The sequence below is a fragment of the Bubalus bubalis genome, chromosome 19, assembly GCF_019923935.1.
Source record: "Bubalus bubalis isolate 160015118507 breed Murrah chromosome 19, NDDB_SH_1, whole genome shotgun sequence".
Lineage (NCBI taxonomy): Eukaryota > Metazoa > Chordata > Mammalia > Artiodactyla > Bovidae > Bubalus > Bubalus bubalis.
The window spans coordinates 59970560-59989765 of record NC_059175.1 but is presented as its reverse complement, the minus strand read 5'-3'; positions in this window follow the sequence as shown (position 1 = coordinate 59989765).

The window sequence follows — 19206 nt, the reverse complement described above, 5'->3', positions numbered from 1 at the left end:
AGCAGACAGAACAATAAAAAAATACACCAAGAAAAGATGTAATAAAGAAAAAAACAGCTACTAAGATGGAAATATTTTGTGCAATTATATGTATATTAAAAAGCAGAGACATCATTTTGCTGACAAAGATCCTTACAGTCAAGGTATGGTTTTTTCAGTAGTGATATGCGAACATGAGAGTTGGACCATAAAGAAGGCTGAGTGCCAAAGAACTGATGCTTTCGAATTGCAGTGCTGGAGAAGACTCTTCAGAGTTCCTTGGACAGCAAGAAGATTAAACTAGTCAATCCTAAAGAAAATCAATCAGAAAAAAAAAAAAAAAAAAAAAAAACTGGTGCTGGAAAGATTGAAGACAAAAAGAGAAGGAAGTGGCAAAGGATGAGATGGTTAGATAGCATCAATAATTCAATGGATATCCATTTGAGCAAAGTCTGGGAAACAGTGGAGGACAGAAGAGTCTGGCATGCTGCAATCCATGGGGTCACAAAGAGTCAGACACAACTTAGCGACCGGACAACATACATAATTACATTAAAAGCAAGTGATTTAAGAAAACAGTTAAAAGACAGACTCTTGAAAGATTGAATTAGAAACTGTCTATAAGAACTCACTTGAAATCTAAAGGAGAAGATAAATTAAAAGTAAAAGATAGTAAGTAATATACCACAAAAACATTCATCAGAAGAAAGTTGCAAACTAGTACAGCCACTATGGAGAACAGTGTGGAGATTCCTTAAAAAACTGGAAATAGAACCGCCTTATGATCCAGCAATCCCACTGCTGGGCATACACACTGAGGAAACCAGAAGGGAAAGAGACACATGTACGCCAATGTTCATCGCAGCATAGTTTATAATAGCCAGGACATGGAAGCAACCTAGATGTCCATCAGCAGATGAATGGATAAGAAAGCAGTGGTACATATACACAATGGAGTATTACTCAGCCATTAAAAAGAATACATTTGAATCAGTTCTAATGAGGTGGATGAAACTGGAGCCTATTATACAGAGTGAAGTAAGCCAGAAAGAAAAACACCGAGGCTGAATAACATGCTGCTGAATAACCAACAAATCACAGAAGAAATCAAAAAAGAAATCAAAATTTGCATAGAAATGAATGAAAATGAAAACACAACAACCCAAAATGTGTGGGACACTGTAAAAGCAGTCCTAAGGGGAAAGTTCATAGCAATACAGGCACACCTCAAGAAACAAGAAAAAAGTCAAACAAATAACCTAACTCTACACCTAAAGCAACTAGAAAAGGAAGAAATGAAGAACCCCAGGGTTAGTAGAAGGAAAGAAATCTTAAAAATTAGGGCAGATATAAATGCAAAAGAAACAAAAGAGATCATAGCAAAAATCAACAAAGCCAAAAGCTGGTTCTTTGAAAGGATAAATAAAATTGACAAACCATTAGCCAGACTCATCAAGAAACAAAGAGAGAAAAATCAAATCAATAAAATTAGAAATGAAAATGGAGAGATCACAACAGACAACACAGAAATACAAAGGATCATAAGAGACTACTATCAACAATTATATGCCAATAAAATGGACAACGTGGAAGAAATGGACAAATTCTTAAAAAAGTACAACTTCCCACAACTGGACCAGGAAGAAATAGAAAATCTTAACAGACCCATCACAAGCACGGAAATTGAAACTGTAATCAGAAATCTTCCAGCAAACAAAAGCCCAGGTCCAGACGGCTTCACAGCTGAATTCTACCAAAAATTTAGAGAAGAGCTAACACCTATCCTGCTCAAACTCTTCCAGAAAATTGCAGAGGAAGATAAACTTCCAAACTCATTCTATGAGGCCACCATCACCCTAATACCAAAACCTGACAAAGATGTCACAAAAAAATAAAACTACAGGCCAATATCACTGATGAACATAGATGCAAAAATCCTTAACAAAATTCTAGCAATCAGAATCCAACAACACATTAAAAAGATCATACATCATGACCAAGTGGGCTTTATCCCAGGGATGCAAGGATTCTTCAATATCCGCAAATCAATCAATGTAATACACCACATTAACAAATTGAAAAATAAAAACCATATGATTATCTCAATAGATGCAGAGAAAGCCTTTGACAAAATTCAACATCCATTTATGATAAAAAATCTCCAGAAAGCAGGAATAGAAGGAACATACCTCAACATAATAAAAGCTATATATGACAAACCCACAGCAAACATTATCCTCAATGATGAAAAATTGAAAGCATTTCCTCTAAAGTCAGGAACAAGACAAGGGTGCCCACTTTCACCATTACTATTCAACATAGTTTTGGAAGTTTTGGCCACAGCAATCAGAGCAGAAAAAGAAACACAAGGATTCCAATTTGGAAAAAAAGAAGTAAAGCTCTCACTGTTTGCAGATGACATGATCATCTGCATAGAAAACCCTAAAGACTCCACCAGAAAATTACTAGAACTAATCAATGACTATAGTAGAGTTGCAGGATATAAAATCAACACCCAGAAATCCCTTGCATTCCTATACACTAATAATGAGAAAACATAAAGAGAAATTAAGGAAACAATCCCATTCACCATTGCAACAAAAAGAATAAAATATTTAGGAATATATCTCCCTAAAGAAACTAAAGACCTATATATAGAAAACTATAAAACACTGGTGAAAGAAATCAAAGAGGACACTAATAGATGGAGAAATATACCATGCTCATGGATTGGAAGAATCAATATAGTGAAAATGAGTATACTACCCAAAGCAATTTATAGATTCAGTGCAATCCCTATCAAGCTACCAACGGTATTCTTCACAGAGCTAGAACAAATAATTTCACAATTTGTATGGAAATACAAAAATCCTCGAATAGCCGAAGCTATCTTGAGAAAGAAGAATGGAACTGGAGGAATCAAACTACCTGACTTCAGGCTCTACTACAAAGTCACAGTCATCAAGACAGGATGGTACTGGCATAAAGACAGAAATATAGATCAATTTAACAAAATAGAAAGCCCAGAGATAAATCCACGCCCATATGGACACCTTATCTTTGACAAAGGAGGCAAGAATATACAATGGATTAAAGACAATCTCTTTAACAAGTGGTGCTGGGAAATCTGGTCAACCACTTGTAAAAGAATGAAACTAGAACACTTTCTAACACCATACACAAAAATAAACTCAAAATGGATTAAAGATCTAAACGTAAGACCAGAAACTATAAAACTCCTAGAGGAGAACATAGGCAAAACACTCTCTGACATACATCACAGCAGGATCCTCTAGGACCCACCTCCCAGAATATTGGAAATAAAAGCAAAAATAAACAAATGGGACCTAATTAACCTTAAAAGCTTCTGCACATCAAAGGAAACTATTAGCAAGGTGAAAAGACAGCCTTCAGAATGGGAGAAAATAATAGCAAATGAAGCAACTGACAAACAACTAATCTCGAGAATATACAAGCAACTCCTACAGCTCAACTCCAGAAAAATAAATGACCCAATCAAAAAATGGGCCAAAGAACTAAATAGACATTTCTCCAAAGAAGACATACAGATGGCTAACAAACACATGAAAAGATGCTCAACATCACTCATTATCAGAGAAATGCAAATCAAAACCACTATGAGGTACCATTTCAGGCCACTCAGAATGGCTGTGATCCAAAAGTCTACAAGTAATAAATGCTGGAGAGGGTGTGGAGAAAAGGGAACCCTCTTACACTGTTGGTGGGATGCAAACTAGTACAGCCACTATGGAGAACAGTGTGGAGATTCCTTAAAAACCTGGAAATAGAACTGCCTTATGATTCAGCAATCCCACTGCTGGGCATACACATTGAGGAAACCATAAGGGAAAGAGACACGTGTACCCCAATGTTCATCGCAGCACTGTTCATGATAGCCAGGACATGGAAGCAACCTAGATGTCCATCAGCAGATGAATGGATAAGAAAGCAGTGGTACATATACACAATGGAGCATTACTCAGCCATTAAAAAGAATACATTTGAATCAGTTCTAATGAGGTGGATGAAACTGGAGCCTACTATACAGAGTGAAGTAAGCCAGAAAGAAAAACACCAATACAGTATACTAACGCATATATATGGAATTTAGAAAGATGGTAACAATAACCCTGTATATGAGACAGCAAAAGAGACACTGATGTATAGAACAGTCTTGTGGACTCTGTGGGAGAGCGAGAGGGTGGGATGATTTGGGTGAATGGCATTGAAATATGTATAATATCATGTATGAAACTAGTCGCCAGTCCAGGTTCGAAACACAATACTGGATGCTTGGGGCTGGTGCAGTGGGATGACCCAGAGGGATAGTATGGGGAAGGAGGAGGGAGGAGGGTTCAGAATGGGGAACACATGTATACCTGTGGCAGATTCATTTTGATATATGCCAAAACCAATACAATATTGTAAAGTTAAAAAAATAAAATTAAAAAAAAGAAGAAATTTAGAGTGACCATAGTAATACTAAAAAGTGTAGACTTAAAAAATAATATTATCAGGGACAAAGACATGACATAATAATAGCGAGGATAAGTCAACAAGACACACCTGTTATGTATGTATGGCATCAATGTGAATAGTGTGTGTGTTAGTCACTCTGTCATGTCTGACTCTTTGTGATCTCATGGACTATAGCCTGCCAGGCTCCACGGTGCATGAAATTCTCCAGGCAAGAATACCAGAGTGGGTAGCTATTCCCTTCTCCAGGGGATCTTTCTGACCCAGGGATCCAATCCCAGTCTCCTGTACTGCAGGCAGATTCTTTGCTATCTGAGCCATGAGGGAAACCCAATGTAAATAGCAATAGAATTGTAAGAATAATAGACCAACCTGAGATTATATTTGAACATCTGTGTACTTGGTATCATTTTATAGACATTTGAACTGCGAAATTAAAAACTACTGGTGATCCCAAATGTTGAAAGTTTAAAATATTGCAAAAATTTTGTAGAACTATCTGGCATGTAACAGTAAAGCTAGTGATACAACTACTCTATAGAAAGCAACTTCACCCACTGATATTTTATCAAGATAAATGAACACATCTAATAAAAAAAGACATAATAAGAACAGCATTTTTCATAATGTCAAAACTCAATGTCCATCAGTAGGTGAATGGATAAATAAGCTAATGTGTGTTTATATTACTTAACATGGGAAGGAATGAACCACTTATAGACATAAAATATGGATGATTCTCATAAATGTTATTCTAAGGATAAAAACTAGCCCAAATGAGCACATGCAACATGATTCTATCCATGTAAAATCCAAGAGGGACATAAGCTAATCTTAGCTGATGAAAATAAGATATTATTTGCCCTGAAAGATCAGGTTTACTGAAAATATCAATAGGTGACTTTCCAGGGTGATGTAGATGTTCTAAATTTTGTTTTGGATAGTGTTCACAGAGCTATGCATGCTCAGTCACTTCAGTCATGTTCCATTCTTTGCGACACTATGGACTGCAGACTTCTAGTCTGCTCTGTCCATGAGATTCTCCAGGCAGAAATACTGGAGTGGGTTGCCATGCCCTCCTCCAGGGAATCTTCCTGACCCAGGGATTAAGCCCTGCATCTCCTGCATTGCAGGTGGATTCTTTACCACTGAACTGCAGGAGAAGCCCATTCACAGAGCTATAGCCATTATCAAAAATCATGGAAGTATTTTATGTCCTTTGTGTTATTTTGTTATAAGACATTACCCAAAAATTATGTCTTAAAACTATATGGAAGAATTAATTGAAATTGAGAAAATATATGAAAAATATTAGAAATTAGAGGAATATTAATTTTGACTAGGAATTTACAAAATACTCAGAAAATTGTATTTGAGCATAGTCTGGATATAATTGATATGGTAGCAATTTTATTAATACTTGGAAAAAAGACATTACATTACAGCTTAAAAGAAGTTTTTGAATGAATCATGGTAGTTGAGCAATTCTATAAACATTTAAAGATGATTGAGTTGAATAATTTACTGAAATATTAGAACTGGAAGCAGTGAACTCAAAGGGAGATAGATTTTCATTTGCTAAGTCAAAAGAAGAATTCTAAAGTATGCTCTAAGAACACATGAATAATGCCTTTTCCAGATACATCTAGTCAGTATGTCAGTGAAAATCGATCAGTCCCTTCCGACACTTTGCAATGCCATGGACTATACAGCCCCTGGAATTCTCCAGCAGACTACTGGACTAGGTAGCCTTTCCCTTCTCCAGGGGATCTTCCCAACCCAGGGATCTAACCCAGGTCTCCCACATTGTGGGCGGATTCTTTACCAGCTGAGCCACAAGGGAAGCCACGAGCTCAGAGATCAAGATAAACATTTAGAAAATGTTATCTTAAATTATTTTGATTCATGTTCAGTTCAGTTCAGTTCAGTCGCTCAGTCGTGTCCGACTCTTCGTGACCCCATGAATTGCAGCACGCCAGGCCTCCCTGTCCATCACCAACTCCCGGTCTTCACTCAGACTCATGTCCATCTAGTCAGTGATGCCATCCAGCCATCTTATCCTCTGTGGTCCCCTTCTCCTCCTGCCTCCAATCCCTCCCAGCATCACAGTCTTTTCCAATGAGTCAACTCTTCACATGAGGTGGCCAAAGTACTGGAGTTTCAGCTTTAGTGTCATTCCTTCCAAAGAAATCCCAGGGCTGATCTCCTTCAGAATGGGCTGGTCGGATCTCCTTGCAGTCCAAGGGACTCTCAAGAGTCTTCTCCAACACCACAGTTCAAAAGCATCAATTCTTCTGTGCTCAGCCTTCTTCACAGTCCAACTCTCACATCCATACGTGACCACAGAAAAAACCATAGCCTTGACTAGATGTGATTCATGTTGATGTATGGCAAAACCAATACAATATTGTAAAGTTAAAAAATAAAATAAAATATTAAAAAAATTTAAAAAAAATCAATGTAGCTAATTAGAGGCCCAACTATATATATAGAGAGAGATTGACTTCTAGAAAATATGACTTTTTGTTGCTGTTGTTCATAGCTAAAGATAACAATATTAACATCATCAGGGAGTGATTAAACAGAAGTTCTGCAAAGCCAAGAACAATAAAGGTTCACACAAAGTCACTTTATTTATATTTTAAAGACCAATTCATGTAGTCATTCAGTCATTTCCTACTCTCTGAGGCCCCATGTATTGTAGCCCACCAGGATCCTCTGTCCACAGAATTTTCCAGGCCAGAATACTGGAGCAGGTTGCCATTTCCTCTTCCAAGGGATCTTCCTGACCCAGGGATTGGATACATGTCTCTTGCATCACCTACATTTGCAAGAGAATTCTTCACCACAAAGACCAATTAGTTGCCTTAATTTCCAAGGACCTTAAGGTTTTGCCTTTGTCACTTTGGCATCACTGCTTAGACATTCTCAAAACTCTTTCCAATGATGACTACTCTTTATTTAGCATCTTACTCTCTCCTTCCAGAAATACCAATTTTTCTACTTTCTTATACAACAAATTCACTGACATCGTTCACCATTGCAGATGGTAAAGTGGGGTTTCCACTGGTACTATATCATGATGATGTTGTGGGAACTTCATACAGTGAATCACCAATAGACACAAAAAACCTCCCAGCTAAAACAAAGGTACTGTTCCATTTGCTACAACATTGCTGAAAAGTGTTTGGAGTATAATTAACCCTGCAAGCAAAACAGACACTCTCATGCCAAATTAAGAATGCTGCTTGTAAAATGAGAAAGCATTACCATGTGTTTATTCTTTACTGACAAATACAATTTTGGTATTTTAACTATTTTTAGAAACTATTACCTAATTACTCCCTGCACAATGCTTTAATTAACACAGCCTTTCTTCCAAGTCCAGATTAATCTCAGTTAACAAACTTTACAGTACTTTTTGCTTTGATTCAGCTAATATCTTTATTATAGGGAAAAGAAAAATAATACAGGTATCATTAATAGTGGGTAATAGTATTCTAGGTAATTCACATCTGTTTGATAAATTTTAACTCTATTTATTTATGTATTTATTTATTTATTGCACTATCTTGTGTAAATATGTTATTTTATTAATAAAATAACAGTCAGGACCTGCAAGTGTATAAATACTATCACCTGCCACTGAAAATATTTTAATTAATATTAATTTAATATTAAAATCTATGTTGTATATATTTTATATATATAATTAGGGCTAGAAATTAATGTTTCACTCTACATATACTTGTGTTACTCTTTATATGCAATATTGACATTCTAAGTTTATATCAGCATAACACATTCCAAGTTTTCATGATCTAAGCATCCATGGCATCTGAACGATGTATGTACTTTGTCAAACATGTGACACTAATGGACCACTATTAGAACTCAAGGGTTTGATAATAATTGTCAGAAAATACATCTGCATTACTATGCATGATTAAATGTGCAAATCTATATTTTATATGAAAAATATTCTCTATGTGTACTCATCAAAAAATAATTACCAGTGACTACTATGAAAGCCATTGTTTCTATGTATTTTACAAACTTAAATAAAACATAATGCACATTCCAACACATAAGGAGACTTGCAGTACTCTGAAGGGGACATAATTAAATGAAAAATCAGAATGCAATTAAATACTAATTAAATTTAGATAGAATCACAATTTTTCCTTTTTAAATTTTGATGTGGCTCTCAGTCATGTCCGACTCTGCACCACTATGCACTGTAGCTCACCAGGCTCCTCTGTCCATAGGATTTTCAAGACAGGAAGACTGGAGTGGGTTGCCATTTCCCCTTCCAGGGAATCTTCCGGACCCAGGAATGCAATCTGCACCTCGCAGGCCTCTTGCACTCCAGATGGATTTTATACCACTGAGCCTCCAGGGGCTCATAATAATCAATAAGAATCACAATAATCAATAAGAAACTGTAATGAGGATTTTCCTGGAGAGATACTATAGTATATTTACACGTTGTCACATTAACTATATTAAAAACAAGCAATGATGTATTAAACATCACGGTCAAACTTTAAAAGATTCACAGAATTAAACATATATATATTTAAAACAATTAGTATAGTGACGCCCCTGGAGGGGAGTATGGCAGCTCACTCCAGTATTCTCGCCTGGGAAATCCCGTGGACAGAGGAGCCTGGCAGGCTACCGTCCATGGGGTCGCAAAGAGTCTGAGACAACTTAGCGACTAAACCACCACCATAGTATAGTGACACAATCAGCTAGGGGTATCTAAATTTCTTTTAACAGAAAATATATATTAAAAATAAATTTGAGATTATTAATTGAAAGCTAATGTAAAATTTTCATGTAACACCCATTAACATGGACATAAAATATATGTGTATGCTATTGCTGCTTTTATTTAAAATGCTTTTACATATATTTTACAAACATAACATTAGAACAGAACAGCCTGATGGTAAGACATTTATGTAGATGTGAATATTTGAAATTTGACGTAAATAGAATTATCAAATCTATGAGGAAAGTATATATAATACAATAAGCATTGTTAATGTTATCCATATGATAAAAGTTAGTAGATCTTTACCTCTGCCAATATGCAACATAAATTTCTGATTCAAAGGCTCAATACCAACAGAAAACAAATCCTTGCAATAAATTATGTATATATAGGTTCAGTCCAGTTCAGTTGCTCAGTCATATCCGACTCTTTGCAACCCCATGAATCGCAGCACGCCAGGCCTCCCTTTCCATCACTGACTCCCGGAGTTTACTCGAGTAAACTCATGGCCATCAAGGCGGTGATGCCATCCAGTCATCTCATCCTCTGTCATCCCCTTCTCCACCTGCCCCCAATTCCCCCCGAGCATCAGGGTCTTTTCCAACAAGTGAACTCTTCACATGAGGTGGCCAAAGTACTGGAGGTTCAGCTTTAGCATCATTCCTTCCAAAGAACACCCAGGACCAATCTCCTTTAGAATGGACTGGTTGGATCTCCTTACAGTCCATGGGGACTCTCAAGAGTCTTCTCCAACACCACAGTTCAAAAGCATCAATTCTTCAGCGCTCAGCCTTCTTCACAGTCCAACTCTCACATCCATACATGACCACTGGAAAAATCATAGCCTGGACTAGACAGACCTTTGTTGGCAAAGTAATGTCTCTGCTTTTGAATATGCTATCGAGGTTGGTCATAACTTTCCTTCCAAGGAGTAAGCGTCTTTTAATTTCATGGCTGCAGTCACCATCTGCAGTGATTTTGGAGCCCAAAAAATGAAGTCTGACATTCTTTCCACTGTTTCCCCATCTATTTCCCATGAAGTGATGGGACCAGATGCCATGATCTTCGTTTTCTGAATGTTGAGCTTTAAGCCAACTTTTTCACTCTCCTCTTTCACTTTCATCAAGAGTCTTTTGAGTTCCTCTTCATTTTCTGCCATAAGAGTGGTGTCATCTGCATATCTGAGGTTATTGATATTTCTCCCGGCAATCTTGATTCCAGCTTGTGCTTAGCAATCTGTAAATTGAAACATATTTTTATTGCAATTAAATACATAAATATTAAACCACACATTTTATGATAAATGCATTATAATAAGTGAAGCAATAAGCTCCAGAGTTGGTAAATGTGTTTCAAATAAATATTAAGTTTAACTTCTGACACTACTAGAAAATTTTTAAGTCAATAATAATCTAATCCTTCAAGTCATAAGGACAAAATACAATATAAATGAACAAAGTACATAAATAGGAAATTCAAAAAATCAGAAACAAAAATAACACAATTTCAATAAACAAGGAAATGGAAAAAAATTTTCATGACAAAATATACACAAAAAAAATCTGTAAGCAGAGAGAATTGGAAAGAAAATAGAGACAGAAGAATAGCCAAATAATTTTCAGTTGAGTATACATTGGTATCAAAATTTTAGAGGGAAATTTCTAATATTTAAAACTCTGAATATATGCGTATATTATGACTGAGCACTTCAGTTTCATATTGTTCCAGGTGGTGTTTAGAATATTAAAAAAATCATTGTACCAATATCATACTATTTTTAAAAATCGGATTCAAGTTTTGTTTGTATTTTGTTATAGTGTAAAAAATGGAAGTTATTATGACATTAAAGTAAACTGAAAACACACATCAAAATAGACCACTGTCAAAATATTTTTAGGCTACATGATAATTAAATGTGATTCAAGGACCTAGAGTGAATAAAAGAATAAGGGAGAATGTTGCTAGTAGTATAAGGGACATTAGTAAGATGGGAAAATTTGGAATATATATTGTGGATGAGATAATAGTCTTGTATAATTTTCCTAATTTTTATAACTGTACTGTGACATTCAAGGTTTGCCCTGTTCTTAGGATTTATATACAGAATTATTTATAGAACATTGTCACAGTATCTTTAATTTTACCCCAAATTATTCAGAAGATAAATTGTGTGCATGTGCATATGTCAACAAAGAATAAATTAAAAAGCAAATGTGGCAAAATTATAAAGATCAGTTCACCAGTTAGTAACTTTTTGTGACTTATACATTTTAGATAATAAAATATTGCCAAACATTCAATAAAAATGCACATTAGAAAATATGCATTTCATGAACAATTTATTAAATATTGCATCTTTATGATGCTATATACTACATATAAATGTATACACAATTAAAGACATGATTAGGGTTTTAAAAAGCAAGTTATGATTTTTTGCTCTGACAGAGGGGCATATAACTTTAAGTTGTATGTGTAAGTATTTTAGAAAAAGTTTTTTTGATGCTGTCATCTAGAAAATCTCTCTCTCCCAACTTCTATTCTCTACCAATATGAAAAACAAGGAAAATGAAACAAAATGGAATCGAAATGAAAATTGCAGTTTTAATGATTTTTTAAAACTGCTTTATTCCCCAAACACTGTGTAAATGAAGATAGGCTGACAAGTTCAATAAATATTAGATCAGATGGAGAATGGATGCAATAAGAACAGCACAGAACAGACAGAGCTTGCAGAACACAGGATTTTCCAAATCAGGAAACACACTGGGAGGAAAAGCCCATGCTTAAAACACATTTTTACTCATTCTAAGTGCCTCTCTGAGTGACATTTGAAATCACAGAACAGCAAACAGTTCATTCTTGGTGGAGACTAACAAGACTTTGGCAAGTTTCAGTCTACTAAGGATAGAGAATGATATTAAAGGCAATTGCCAATGGATGGCTACAGGAAATCCACACATGCATACCTGCATGCATACACATGCATGTGCACGCACACACACTCCTTGTCAAAAGAACTTCAAAGTAAGCCAAAATGATGTTTTAATAAACTAAATCACTCACTGTCTCCTTTGTAAATTATTCTGTTGCAAATAGATGCTTTAGGAAGATATACAGGTATATAGAGATGAGAAAAATTGGGTTAGCATTTTAAATATTTAAAAAATTATTAAAACAAAGAACACAACAGTCATACATATTTTTCCTATTAGTAGGTGAAAATTGTGACTGAAAAGGGTCCAAATATATGCATTAAAACATTTACAAAGAATGTGCTGTATATATGCACATCAAAAAATATAAAGCTTAATGAGATATCGACACAAAAATGAAAAGCACATTGGTTGATCTAATGAAAGATGCAAAATTAAATAAAGTCATAACTAAAAGTGATACCACAAGGTAGCAAATAGGAAGATAAAAGTCAAACACTAGGAACAGCACTGTAAATCTTAGAAGAAAAATAGTAAACTTTCTACATGCTCAAAAATAAATGCTAGAATATAAACTCAGAGCAAAGGAGAAAAACACAAGTCAGTAAAATAATTATCTGTGAAACAAAAATAGTTAATATAGTAAAGTATATTTAAATAATAAAGATTAAATGAGCAAATTTTTAGGTTTAAAATATTTGAATTACTTAAAATTAATTCTGAGACTAGATGTATTACCCAGACCAATCTTATTACATCTCTTATTAGAAGAACATCCTCAAATTTGGGATGTTACAAATTACAGAACTCAAATTATGTGTTGTATTCCAAAGTCATATCTAAAGCAAAAGTTTCTGAATGGCTGAAATTAAAAATAAATAAATAAAAGAATATGTCAATAGAAGGGGACAACACGGGATAAGATGGCTGGATGGCATCACCAACTCAATGGACATGAGTCTGAGTAATCTCCAGGAGTTGGTGATGGACAGGGAGGCCTGACGTGCTGCGGTCCATGGGGTTGCAAACAGTTGGACAAGACAGTGACTGAACTGGATTGAACTGATGTAAATAGTAGACAAATGCAATAATAAAAGGGAAATAACCGAATTATGTTATTAACAAGAGAGATGAGAAAATCTATCGAAAGTCATTAATGGAACAGCTGAGCGTATGGGCAAGAAGGTGAAATAGGAAGACGCTGAGCTCACCTCCGTGTATTGGCACAAAGAGATAACAACCATATACAGAGAATAACCCGAACACTGACAAAAAAGACTCTTCACAACTGGAGGTATAAGAAAGTTACCACAATGAAACAGGGATGGAGACATGGTATAGTCAAGACCCCCAGTTCTGAGGTAGTGTGTGTGTTAGTCGTGTCTGACTCTGTGCAACCCCATTGACTGTAGCCCACCTGGCTCCTCTGTCCATGGGATTCTCCAGGCAAAAATACTGGAATGGGTTGTCATTTCCTTCTCCAAGGGCTCTTCCTGACCCAGGGATTGAATCTTCATGCCAGCAGACCCTTCACTATCTAAGCCACCAGGGAAGCCCAGCCCTGAGGTAGGCTACTCACAAATAAGGGGATAATCACACTTGCTCAGTTATCTCCAAGAAGCAAGGGGTATGAACGTCATATCTTGCTCCCCAGCCTTGGGATCTTGCACCAGGAAGAAAAGTCTGCAGAATATCTGCCTTTGAGGACCAATGTGGCTTGCATACAGGAGAGTCAGAGGGATTTAAGAAACAGAGGCTCCACTCTTAAAGGGCATGCCCTAAATCTCACATACTACCCCCCATCAAGTTGCAGTACAGAGGCAGTAATGAAAGGAGCCTGGATCAGACCAGACCCACTTGATGACCTTGAAGAGCCTTCTGGGGAGACAAGAACAACTGAGAATCCCCTCCTAGGGATAGATATAGACTTTGAGGGGAGCAGAAGGGCACTGATGCTGACCATCTAGATTTCGAAGTTCTCCACCCAGCCAATTAGCCATGCAGTCAGCCTTAGCAGGATGCAGCCCCACCAACTGTTGGGATAATGCTAAACCCAGAAGGCAGGGCATGGCAGCTAACCCAGCTGAGGGCTGGCCCTACCTACAGCATGCCCACAGTAGGAGACCTTGCCAAAACAGAAGAGTCCATTAGTCCATAGAAGAAGCATCCTAGAGCCTCTAGACCTGGTAACCAGAGTGAAGTTTTTGGGCCCCATAGGAATTCTCCAATGTAATTCCAGTTCTCCAAGATCAGGAAAAATAACCAACCTCTCTCATACATAAAAAGAAACACAGAGAATTAGACAAAATGAAGAGACAGAAGAATATGTTTCAAACAGAAGCAAAAGACAAAAGCTCAGAAGAAGTACAAAACGAAGTAAAGATACATAATATAGAATTAAAGGAAATGATTATAATGATACCTAATGAACTCATAAGAATAATGAATAAACAGAGTATGTTAGCAGAGTTAGGAAATATCCCTAACCTTTGTATCTCTTTGTACCAAGAGATACAAAACTGAAATTAAAAAATGCAATAGAAGAATAAATAGTAGATTAGATAATATAGAGAAATAGGCCAATGAACTGGAAAACAGAGTAGTGGAAATCACCCAAATCAAAGAGGAAAAAAAATCTAACTAAATAGGATCGTGTGAGGGACCTATGAGACAACATCAGGCATACTAACATCAAAAGTAAAGGGGTCCCAGAGGAAAGGAGAGAGAGAAAAGGGCAGCTAGTATATTTAAAAATATAAGGAATGGAAACTTCCCTAATCTAAGAAACAGACATCTGAAAGAAAAAATTGTGAAGTAGCAGTTTGAAATGCTTTTCTGACTGAAAGCAATGTAATATCTAAATGTTAGTGGTTTAAACTATTTTTCTCACATTAAAAAAAAAAAAAAGGAGGACAGACGCTTCTGAATACTGTGCAGTAATTTATAGGAATCAAAGGTCAGGATACTTCTGACTTTGTGCTCTATTGGCATTGATGTTGATATAGTCAGAAGGTAATGCTGTAGATCTGGCCATCAGGGAAGATGGAGTGGATATTGACACAAATCATATTTATCTCTTATATCTAGAAATTCAATGTTTTCCCAGAAACATTCAATAGAATGCATGTTGTAAGCCTTTATCCATAACTGTCACGTCACCTCCTTAACTACTAAAGAAGATGATAAAGCAAGTACTTAGGTATTTCTGTCTCTAAGGTGGAGCGAGGCCAAAGAGAAGTAGTATGGGGATAGAACTGGTACTTTCAGCCTTAGTTGGCCAAATGGACTTCTACAGTGATTGTGTCATGTCGGGTGAGTCAGAGTTCCCAGGGCTTATGACACTTTTATTTGCACAGCAATGTCCAAAATCTATGTATAAAAAAATGACTTTGGATCAGGGTACTCAAATGCAGTGGATAAGGCGAGGCAGGAAGCATAAAACAACCAGATGCCATTTTTTCTTTATTTTTTTTTCTTCAAGTTTCCCCTTTGTTTTCACGTATCCATGTGCTCCTGGGAAATTTTGTTTTGTATGATTATTCATAAAAGACACAAGAGAGAAAAGAAAAGACACAAGAAGGTAACAGGCATGCATTTGCTCTTCAGGTGCTTCTTATTTGTGCAACTCTTTTATCTGCAGGGTAAGGAGGAAAAGCAAGGATTTATTATTTTCCATGTTGCAGAAATAGAAATGTCATCATTCAAGATGTTTTCTTATAAAACATTTTAGCCATTATTAATTGATATAATTTTAAAATATATTGTTGTTGTAACATTATGTCTTAATTTTTATATTTAATAGAGGTTTTCCTTCTGTGCAACTCTCTAGTGCTGTATATATTTGTTTCCAAATACCTGCAACAATATTTACTTTGTTGGTGATCAATTAATTCTTCCATTTGTCTATTAAAATAATAATATTTCTGAATTACTACCTTATAAAACCTAAGTAGATATTTAAAATATGTATAATCAATAATCACTCTTATTAATAGAAGGATGATAATATTATTCATTTATTGATATTTAGCTAATAGGCAGAGACAATAAATGAGAATATGATCTTCATCGAGAAAATCAAAGACCAATTTTTTTTCAATTCTAGAATTTTGAAATAAACTTGGATGAACAAGAAACTGTGTACTGAAAATATCCTCAATATCATTAAATAATGTGATGTTTCAGACATGAAAATTTGATGACTGTAATCCACAGTGACCAAGCCACCACCTATAAAACCAAATATTCACAGAATTCCTCTCACTTGTACAGGTTGATGCTAATTAAAATAACGTGCAATTGCATCATTAAGAATTTTATTCAGCTACTGGTTAGAGAAACAGAAAATATAACTGGCTTAAACATACCTGGGTGTTTTTTGTTGTTTTTTTTTTTTTCTTTTTTCTTTCTCAGCTAGTCTATGGGCTTCCCTCATAGCTCAACCCTTAAAGAATCCCCCTGCAATGTGGGAGAACTTGGTTTGAACCCTGGGATGGAAAGATCCCCTGGATAAGGGCATGATAACCAACCCATTTAGGGTGGCTCCATGGCCATTTCCATTTTGTTTCATAATAATTAGCAGGTGGCTCCCATGCTTCTGTTCCTGGCAGCAGGAGAGAAAAAAAATACAAAGCAAGGGGTGAAAAGGTGCATATCCCAACTGTCGGCTCCCTTGAAAGAATTTTTTCTAAAAATTCCAGACAATACCTTTCATGAACATGTTATTTACCAGGCACAGCTAGTTGAAAATAATTTATAAAATGGTCTTTAAATTATACACAATGCTGTCCCAAGTAAATGTAGGGCTCCGTTGATTAAAAGGAAAGAGAAAAGAGGCCAGACTCCTAGGAAAAGCAAGCAAGGCACTGTGAGGATGTGTATTCATGGAATAGGTGAAAAGTTCAGGGTGTTTATAATACAGAGGACTCCCCTGGTAACTCAGATGGTAAAGAATCTACCTGCAATGCAAGAGATTTGGGTGTGATCCCTGGGTGGGGAAGATCCTCTGAAGAAGAGAATGGACACCCACTCTAGTATTATTGTGTGGAGAATCCCATAAACTGAGGAGCCTGATGAGCTGCAGTCCATGGGGTTGCAAAGAGATGGACACCACTGAGCAACTATGCATGCATGCATAATAGAGAAGAGAGAATTACACTGTCTCTGATATATGCTTGGAATTATAGTATGTAAAATCATCAGACATGGTTAGTTATAAGGATGAAGAAAATATAAAATCTATTTCTTTTTTTTAAAGTGGAACTTTGTAACAGAGATTTCAGAAAATAAGGAAACTACTCTGGAAACGTTATTAAGATAAGTGTGTAAATATGTTCAGTTATGAGGTGCATGGTTAAAAGTCGCTTCTAGTCTCAATATGCCAGCAAATTTGGAAAACTCAGCAGTGGCCACAGGACTGGAAAAGGTCAGTTTTCATTCCAATCCCAAAGAAAGGCAATGCCAAAGAATGCTCAGACTACCACACAATTGCACTCATCTCACACGCTAGTAAAGTAATGCTCAAAATTCTCCAAGTCAGGCTTCAGCAATATGTGAACTGTGAACTTCCAGATGTGTAAGCTGGTTTTAGAAAAGGCCGAGGAACCAGAGATCAAATTGCCAACATCTGCTGGATCATGGAAAAAGCAAGAGAGTTCCAGAAAAACATCTATTTCTGCTTTATTGACTATGCCAAAGCCTTTGACTGTGTGGATCACAATAAACTGTGGAAAATTCTGAAAGAGATGGGAATACCAGGCCAGCTGATCTGCCTCTTGAGAAATTTGTATGCAGGTCAGGAAGCAACAGTCAGAACTGGACATGGAACAACAGACTGGTTCCAAATAGGAGAAGGAGTACGTCAAGGCTGTATATTGTCACCCTGTTTATTTAACTCATAAGCAGAGTACATTATGAGAAACACTGGACTGGAAGAAACACAAACTGGAATCAAGATTGCCGGGAGAAATATCAATAACCTCAGATATGCAGATGACACCACCCTTATGGCAGAAAGTGAAGAGGAACTGAAAAGCCTCTTGATGAAAGTGAAAGTGGAGAGTGAGAAGGTTGGCTTGAAGCTCAACATTCAGAAAATGAAGATCATGCCATCCGGTTCCATCACTTCATGGGAAATAGATGGGGAAACAGTGGAAACAGTGTCAGACTTTATTTTTCTGGGCTCCAAAATCACTGCAGATGGTGACTTCAGCCATGAAATTAAAAGACGCTTACTCCTTGGAAGGGAAGTTATGACCAACCTCGATAGCGTATTCAAAAGCAGAGACATGACTTTGCCAACAAAGTTTCGTCTAGTCAAGGCTATGGTTTTTCCTGTGGTCATGTATGGATGTGAGAGTTGGACTGTGAAGAAGGCTGAGCGCAGAAGAATTGATGCATTTGAACTGTGGTGTTGGAGAAGACTCTTGAGAGTCCCATGGACTGCAAGGAGATCCAACCAGTCCATCCTGAAGGAGATCAGTCCTGAGTATTCATTGGAAGGGCTGATGCTGAAGCTGAAACTCCAGTATTTTGGCCACCTCATGCAAAGAGTTGACTCATTGGAAAAGACTCTGATGCTGGGAGGGATTGGGAGCAAGAGGAGAAGGGGACGACAGAGAATGAGATGGCTGGATGGCATCACTGACTCGATGGACGTGAGTCTCAGTGAACTCTGGAAGTTGGTGATGGACAGAGAGGCCTGGCGTGCTGCGATTCATGGGGTCGCAAAGAGTCGGACACGACTGAGTGACTGATCTGATCTGATCTAGTCTCTTATTCTTTTTCTATGTACTATAGAATGTTAATATTAGCACCTGGTTTCAGTGTGGTGGACATGAAATTTTTGTAATGGGTGATTCTTCTTCTGGAAGAATGGTTTATACTGAGTCACTTTTAAAAACCTCTAATCAATAGTCTAAGACTTTTTAGAAGAATTCATCATTTCTCTGCAAATATGAAAAATAAATGCTATAGTGTCCATTGATATTCTAAGGAGAAAATATATTATTTTGG